This window comes from Triticum urartu, chromosome 2A (assembly GCF_056163025.1).
Source record: "Triticum urartu cultivar PI428250 chromosome 2A, HENAU_Tu73, whole genome shotgun sequence".
In the NCBI taxonomy this organism is placed as follows: Eukaryota; Viridiplantae; Streptophyta; class Magnoliopsida; order Poales; family Poaceae; genus Triticum; species Triticum urartu.
In genome coordinates, this window is record NC_141874.1 from 13,520,641 (window position 1) to 13,529,916 (window position 9,276).

General features: G+C 45.6%; 1 pseudogene; it reads right to left on the minus strand.

The window, feature by feature from the left end:
* Positions 1-4,782: 4,782 nt before the first annotated feature.
* Positions 4,783-6,509, minus strand: LOC125529121 (tyrosine N-monooxygenase-like; annotated as a pseudogene).
* Positions 6,510-9,276: the final 2,767 nt, after the last annotated feature.

The following is a 9,276-nucleotide window of genomic DNA, read 5'->3' on the forward strand; positions in this document are numbered from 1 at the left end:
GTAGCAGGGCTTCGCCTATACTACGAGAGAGAGATGTAACAGGGGAGAGGGAGGCGCCAAAAGGCTGAGGTATGATGTCCTCCATCTCCCCCACTATATATAGGGGTGTCTAGGGGGGGAAGCCGGCCCTAGGAGATCCAATCTCCTAGGGGGGCGGCGGCCAAGGGGTGGGGGGCTTGCCCCCCAAGCAAGGGGGCGCCCCCCTTTAGGGTTTCCCCAAACCCTAGGCGCATGGGCCCTTTTGGGGCTGGTGCCCTTGGCCCATATAGGCCAAGGCGCACCCCCTACAGCCCATGTGGCCCCCCGGGTCAGCTGGACCCACCCGGTGGACCCCCGGGACCCTTCCGGTGGTCCCGGTACAATACCGGTGACCCCGAAACTTGTCCCGATGGCCGAAATAGCACTTCCTATATATAATTCTTTACCTCCGGACCATTCCGGAACTCCTCGTGACATCCGGGATCTCATCCGGGACTCCGAACAACATTTGGGTTACTGCATATACATATCTTCACAACCCTAGCGTCACCGAACCTTAAGTGTGTAGACCCTACGGGTTCGGGAGACAGGCAGACATGACCGAGATGACTCTCCGGTCAATAACCAACAACGGGATCTGGATACCCATGTTGGCTCCCACATGCTCCACGATGATCTCATCGGATGAACCACGATGTCAAGGATTCAAGCAACCCCGTATGCAATTCCCTTTGTCAATCGATATGTTACTTGCCCGAGATTCGATCGTCGGTATCCCAATACCTCGTTCAATCTCGTTACCGGCAAGTCACTTTACTCGTACCGTAATGCATGATCCCGTGACCAGACACTTGGTTACTTTGAGCTCATTATGATGATGCATTACTGAGTGGGCCCAGTGATACCTCTCCGTCATACGGAGTGACAAATCCCAGTCTTGATCTGTGTCAACCCAACAGATACTTTCGGAGATACCCGTAGTCTACCTTTATAGTCACCCAGTTACGTTGTGACGTTTGGTATACCCAAAGCACTCCTACGGTATCCGGGAGTTACACGATCTCATGGTCTAAGGAAAGATACTTGACATTGGAAAAACTCTAGCAAACGAACTATACGATCTTTATGCTATGTTTAGGATTGGGTCTTGTCCATCACATCATTCTCCTAATGATGTGATCTCGTTATCAATGACATCCAATGTCCATAGTCAGGAAACCATGACCATCTGTTGATCAACGAGCTAGTCAACTAGAGGCTTACTAGGGACATGTTGGTGTCTGTTATTCCCACATGTATTACGATTTCCGGATAACACAATTATAGCATGAATAAAGACAATTATCATGAACAAGGAAATATAATAATAATGCTTTTATTATTGCCTCTAGGGCATATTTCCAACACCCGACCAAAAGTTTGTGAGCGAAATGATTAAATGGGCCAAGAAAAAGGACATGCGGGGAGACACGATTTGCCGGAACTTCCGCCGACGCCTCCAGAGGCCACCAACGCGCTGGGTTTCGCCTGGATAAGGTGCCGCCCGAGCCTAAAAAGGTGTCCTGTGGCCGGGTGGAGATACTCTAAGAGAGATCAACAACTCCCCGGCTCTACATTCAAAATGCACTGGCGAGCAAATAGGTGTCTTAGAAAAAAAAAGCTTTATCTTAACGATTCGAAATTGGCAAGTTCAGATGCATCCAGGACAGCCAAGAGAAATTCCATTTGTCGACCGTTCGAATGTGCGCAGGCTCCTACTGTCATCGCCGTCGGCTGTCTCTTCACTGTCGTGTTCTAGATCGCACGTTGAGGTTCTGAAGCCTTTCTCTCCAGTCCAATCTATAGCACTATTGCCTACACAACCAATGATGGACAAGTTACGTACGACGGACACCGAATCGCCTTGTGAGACTAATCTTGTGGACGTTCTCATCCACGAACGCAGAGCCACTTACTAACAGGGTAGGAGTACATGATTAACTTGCTCATTTTTCAGATGTACGTCACGTACTGGTGTCACATATGCCAGCTGCTGCAGATGTGACAACCTCCGACGTGCTCCCGATGACAATTCGACCCCGCGCGTTTCGCCCGTGCGATCGTGCGGGCTGTGGCTGCCTTGACTCCTCTCTTCTCTTCTCATACACACCGTGTCAGGGAGGACCGGCTAGTATCAGTGATTGTAATAATCACAAGTCACAGCTGAAGAAAAGCTAAGCTTGGTTGTGAGTCCCAGTCTCGGAATTGCCCTGTCACCCTGGACACATGTACAGTATTTTATTGTATTTGGTGTTAAAAGGAATAGGTATTTTTTCAGAAACTAGGGTTTCGTCCAGCTTTCTTGGTAAAGCAACATCACTGATACAACCAATAAACAAGTGTGGAAAAATAAATTAGCCTACTAGAACCAGGTGTGGGCCGTGTGCATCTTTTCCTTTTCCGAAAAAGCCACCTATATTAAGTAGTACAAACCCTTACAAGAACACTCTATAAAATTGAAAACTACATCCAACCCTTCAGGGTACCAAAGTCTTCTTCGTCATGCATCCACTGGGCATGTGACGAACAAAGCTCGTTGCCGCTGCGGATCAAACTTGTTTAAACCAGGGAACATGTAAAAGCAATGACCAGGAGGTCATTGATATAGACCAGAAGACGTCGATCGCCGTGATGTACATCTTAACCATGCAGAGCCTGGTGTGTACTCATTGTACGTATCTCCTAGATGCCATATTATGAGTCAATAAAGGCGCCCTTTATGCAAAACTACTCTCCTAGATTAGGATAGCATGATGGTATGTAATTTAGCACAGGAAACCGTGTTAGTATCGAACACGAGGACTTTTCTAATTGGAACCCGAAAGAGTATTGTGGAAATTAAATCTAGCAAAAGTGCATGACTATCGATTCTCCACATCTGCAGGCTATAAACAGGAATTAATAAATCCACCATCAACTATATCAGCCAACAAAATTCAATAATAGCATAGTTCTCAAATCAACAAAATTACATATTTCGAAAGTACCTTTTGAGATACATATATGCATATGATTTATAAACATCGTTTCTGCATATTTTTAAAGTTAATGAAACTAATAAAGAGAACTTGTAAAACAAATAAAACTCGAGCTTTGCTAGCTCAAAACTCAGTTGGAGTTATTTCTTAAATGACGTGGCTGGGAGTCCCAGTCTCAGACCTGCCCTTTCCCCGGAGACATGTACTATTTTGTATTTGGTGTTAACATGGCTCCACAATTTGATTAGGGATTCATAATTCACCATGGACTAGATTGTTAGCAGAACACATGGCAGATCATCGGGCATAATGAAATATATAGATAAGCAAATTCTTAAAAACATATAAAATAAATCAACAACTGATAAAAATTGCATTCCAGCGGATTTGCAGGTCTGGCTCTCTGCCGGACAAAAATTTAAACAGAAAGAGACAGACATAAACCGAAAGGCCATAAGTGTTTAGAAAACAATAAAAACAATTAGATTATAATTTCCAGCAAAATTAAAAGTTATTACATTTTTATAATATGAAATTAATGATTAAAATAAAAATAAACTTTCCCGTGTAATTCAGCAATAAATTTTTCTTTCTGTCTTTGTTGTTGCACTGATGAAATGAAGTGAAATTATTGAAATGAAGAACCTACAGCAATAAACAAAAAGCTGACAGTACAAACCAAACAACAAGAACTTACTCGTAGCATTATCAAGAATAAGCACTAGCCTGACAATACACGTTCCTGCAAAATACAATTCATTAAACATATGAAAACTAGAAAATTACGTCCAAAATAAGAATTCTCGCAGCATTTTCAAGCATCAAGCCATCTCTTTGGACAACCTGTTTCACTTGATTATTAAGCAGAATCTGCTGCAGTCTAGTTATTCAGAATTTTGGTTGTTTCAAAGGGAAATGAACCGGGCCTTGAGCCTGATTAGGATGAGCATTTTTCTTTTTTCGCCTTTTCGTTGATGGTGAACCTGCCCGACTCGTTAATCATTGTGTATAAGCTTCTTTCTACTCAAATGCATCGTGATACAACTTATATTTTTTTAAGAAAAGGAGGATGTACCCCCGGCCTCTGCATCTGGACAATGCATGTAGCCATATTATTAATTATTCCCAAAGACCTTACATGGTAATACATCAATAAGTCTGAAGCCACCATCTAGGCAACGCCTGTTGCTACTCCTATCCCTTGATGAAGGGGTGCTGAATGTCCGGGCCTAATACCAAACAGACATCGCACCAAAGCCTAACATCTAAAGCCGGATGCCTCATCCAAGCCACTACCTATAATGGGACACACATCGGTCCGACATATTCCCAGTGAGATAGAGCTTTTATATCTCAGAAGAAAAGATTTCTCACAACAAAAGAAACCCTAGTTAATAGAATAAAAAAACTTAGTTCATAGAAGAACAATTTGGCAATACAGAACATACTAATGCATGAATGACATAATGGTAAGACGGGGTCAAAGCTGGGCACACAATTGTACAGCCAGGCATGTATACAACATAAACATAAAACTTTCGTGCAATTCAAAGGATTATTTGCATGGTACACCATAATGGAAAATACAGAGGTTTTTTTTTACATAATGATAAGTACACACATTACATTAGTGATGCAACCGTCCATTGCTTCTTTATTTCTGCACACATGTAGTGTCATAATAACATTACAAGAGAACCGAACGTAGCGCCAGAAACATGTAACATACACTAGTTCCAGATACATTTTATTGACACATAAATGAGAAAACGCATACTAAATCTTTTTAATTGGATCGTATATAGAGATGTGCAGCCAATCTTGGTGTAGCTTGCAGAACAAGGGGTTCAGCTAGTGTAAGGCCCACATTGCGTTCTTGGAGACTGATACTCTTAATGCCGGGAGGCTTTGTCCAAGTGAATCCCTGCAACATCCTTGCGAACAACATCATTGTCATAGAGGTACCAAGTGAAATCCCAGGACAACCCCTCCTCCCACTGCTAAATGAAATGAAACGTAGGCCTGGATCAGTGAGAAGTACATTCGCAGTGTTCAAATGCCTCTCAGGCTGAAACTCCAGTGGTTCAGTCCAGATCTTGGGATTGCGGCCAAGTCCAAGCCGGCTTAAAAGTATGTGGCTAATCCTTGGGGATGGTGTATCCAGCAATAGTTGTGTCCGCCATGGCGACATGGGGTACGTTAAGAGCATGGTATGGGTGTAAGTGGAAGGCCTCCTGGATGCACGATTTGAGATAGTTTAGTTGAGGAATGTCAGACTCCTGCACTAGTCTATCTTTACCAACGACACCATCAAGTTCCTTAGTTGCTTTTTGCATGATCTCTGGCAAGTTCATCATCTCAGCGAGTGCCCACTCAACCGCATTAGATGGGTTATCGACTACTGCAAACATCATTTCTTACATCCATAGATGTGAGAATAAATAAAGTAATAAGTACAACGCAACTGAAAAGGTCAATACATGTATAATATGGCTCAAAGAACAATGAATGAACTTTCTATTGAGCTTAAGGTGACATACTAACCACTGTTTGTGCTCTAATTTCTTATAAGGACAGTAATGGTTGTCCCTCTGCATCTTTAAGATGAACCAGGACATCCAAAAAGTCTCTCGCCTCTTTCTTTTCACCACATTTCTCAAGAGTGGATGACCTTTCGCGGATCTGCTCCTCTATAATGGGATCATGCAACCGGTTGAGTGTTTGCATGGCATCCTTGGAAACCTTTTCATGGCCATCCAGGTCGAGGCCTACGAGCGCTGGGAAGTAGTCGGACATGCAGAAGCTGTAGAGATGGTTCAGAGCCGTGAAGAGAGCGGCAACATGTGCCACATCATCATGTCCAGGCCCACTATTGGATGAAGCTGGTAGGTCACTGAAGTATCTTTTACCGAACACAAGCCTTCTTATCATGTTAGCAACAAAGTGCTGGGTTACATGACGGACGTTGAAAATGTTGCCTGGACATGCCATGTCACTGCAATGAGTTTTATTAATGTACCTCACTAGGTGGTCGTACTCCTCTTTCCGGAGGTGGTGGAGCTTTCGCTCCATGGATGAGGCAAGGATGTCAACAATGAGGACACGCCTCATCTTCTTCCACTGGTCTCCGTGCGGTGAGAAGATGGAGCCCTTGTACCCGAAGCTGAATATGCCCGAGGCAAAGGTGGTTGGACGGGAGGCAAAAACTTCATCATTTTTTCGTAGTACCTCAGAGGCCATCTGTGGACATGCCACAACAATGACATGAGTAGCTCCGAGATGGAGGCACATGATGTCTATGTTCATCTCCTTGAGCAGGCCACGGATCCATCGGAACACCGCCGGCTTGCTCAGAATCACCTTATGCATGTTACCGATGATGGGCAGCGCCGCAGGCCCCGGGGGCAGCCTGCCTCGTCGCCCCCGTTGCTTCTGGGACAATAGCACTCTTTTATTTTTCAAGAGAAAATACACCAGCATGGTGGCCATGATAACCAGAGTACCAAGAGCCATATTGCATGTGCTCGTCAGGGTGCTATATGAAGTAGGATAGAAGGCAATTTGTGGAACTGATCCGTAATGGACGGATGTTTTAACAGTTGTGTTTGAAGACACTCTTGCTTTTGGTGCATATTAGCTGGTTAGTTCTGCGGGTATTTATAGGACAGCCGGGGAGCCAGCATCCTTGATGTACATAATAATTATTTAATCAGTTAGTGACTCCTTTCATTGCCCTACGTGGCCACATTCTTTTGGTTGGACAAATTGATAGAGAGCAAATTAAGTGGATGCTGGCCACTCACTTGGAGACGTTCTTCACTTGATCATCTCCATGACCTCTTCCAATTGACATTTTCAGGGAAGGCCTTTGCTGAGCTAGCTCACATGGAGTCTTCCGTTCATTCAGACTTTGCCGGTGAGAAGGAACCTTAAATTTTTTATGGAAATCCTTCTCATTTCAGAGTGTCACAGGCATATAAAGATTTACGATTCTCCGGCCTCTATCAATTGATGCACACAACGATATTATTACAAAGTTTCAACATCGGAAGTAAGAGCATCTACAGCTGAGTGCCTTATATCCATCTCAAACGTCCGGACAGACAGTCCGGTCATTGACCAGTGAAGAAAAAGTGACTCAGTCGGGCTCCTCATACCGGCCCTAAACACCCGGGCTGACCGGCACCCCTTATATCCTGCCCAATTCTAGGACGGGGATGGGGATGTCCGGGCGCGCTCAGGCGCGTCTGCCACGTCGGATGTGACCCACACTGGCCCATCCCGACCCCACATATATTCATCCCCATCCGTTTGTCGAACCAAATGCTAGCCACTCCCCTCCGCCCCAAGCTCACTTTCGGCGATCTCTGGTCTTCTCCGGCATGGCGGGCAGCGGATCCGAGTCCTTCGTCATCCGATCTGCGAAATGTGACCTCATCCAAGTAGGGCTGGAGAAGGACATGTCGGTCCACTCCACCGCGCCAATGAGGAGAATCCCTGACAACGGTCATACTCGATCCGGCGGGAATCCATAACGTCCTCCCAAATGGCGCTTGGATCCGGCACGAGGCGCGTCGCCGATCCCTCGCCTGAGGCGGTGCGCTCCGTCTGGCGTCTGAACACCGTAGAGACGTAGGTGTGCCGATGACGAGGCCTTCCATGGCCCGTCCATGTCGCAGGCTAATATGGCTCGACGTGCCGGTAGTGTGAGGCAGAAGGCGTGGGACGTGGAGGCAGCCCTTGCGACGGAAGTCGGCGAGGCGGATTCAGACTCGCCATGGACGTGGTGGCCTCCGACCATGACAGATCCTTCATTGAACTCACTTTGACCAGCGACGTGCAGCAGCTGACGGCCTCTGACGAGGAAGAGTAGGGCATGGGAGACGACGACGCCTCGAGTCCCATGAGTTGGTGCGAGTCCCATGTCCTACTCTACATTGCCGACCACTGCATCAATAGTCCGAGTGGCCCTGCCAGCCGCCGAACTAGGGCATGGCGGAGCCGGACAAGCTTCGCTTATGTTTAGGTTTCATGTGCATGTAATTGTATGGATTTGAGGATTACTAGCTAATTGATGCATCTGGTTGTGAAAACGTTAATTTCATGTCTGACCGATCACTGTCTATGGAGTTTGAGGGATCAAATTTGTTGTATATGGTTGTAGATGCTCTAAATGTTATTTCCTTTGATCCAAAATAAATGTCACAACTTTGAACTAAGACTATGAAGTAGAGAAATTAAGAACACGGGCTAGCAGAACCCAACAGAAGAAAAATCCTGGAAGTATCATCACTAAAATGTGTTATTCATGGGAGCCAACCGAGGCGACGGTCCTGGCTGCCGTCTCTTAGCCATGCCAAAATTTGGTACCGTGACGCCAGTTCGGTCTTGCGTTGGAATTTTGCACTGAGGCTGGCCGGGTTTCTGTGGGTGTCCGTCGACCCGTACGTTCAATGTCCGTGTTTCTGTGGGTGTCCGTCGACCCGTACGTTCACTGTCCGGGTCTATTCTCATCCATACACGGCCTACTAGCTGCAGGTAGCACATGATGCACGGAGTGTCCGGATCAATTCTCTTCCACACACGCACATGTTAGTCTCAGTGCTGTGCTTCCATGAGCATGCGGGAGATGTTGACGACTTACCCTTTCTCCTATAGTACTGTCCATCATTCTGACCCCCACCTTCTAGAGTGAACATCACATAGCTAAAGCTTGTTTTCCATTAACCCGCAAAAAGAGAAGTTTGTATTCTTTGGGAAAAATGTATTGCCACTAGTGACTACTCCCTCTCTCCGATAATATAAGAACGTTTTTGACACTACACTATTGTCAAAAACATTCTTATATTATGGGACAGAGGGAGTAGTAGAGAGTCGGGTGGGAGACGCGAGACGAATGGAGGAGGAGGAAGACAACATGCTAGGTCAGGCTTGGTTTTGGTTCAGGCCTGGTGGCGTGGCTTCTAGTCCGCATGCCACTAGTAAGTTTCGTTAGGGCATCACCAACGCCGACCCACAAAACAGACACCATATCTGTTTGCAGACGGGGACCAGTACGCTAGCAGCATATGTCTGGTTGAATTACAAATTTTTTAACAAAGTTGATGAAATTTGATGCAAACTCAAACCAACCGGACGGTATTCATTTAAATTAGGGAGAAGAAAAAGGTAAAGATTGTTTCGGGCAAAGTAGATGAAATAACCGAGAAAGGCCGGCCCATCTAAATGATGTTTGTAGTGAACCATGTCATGTGTGCATCATGTTTAAATTTCAATGAAT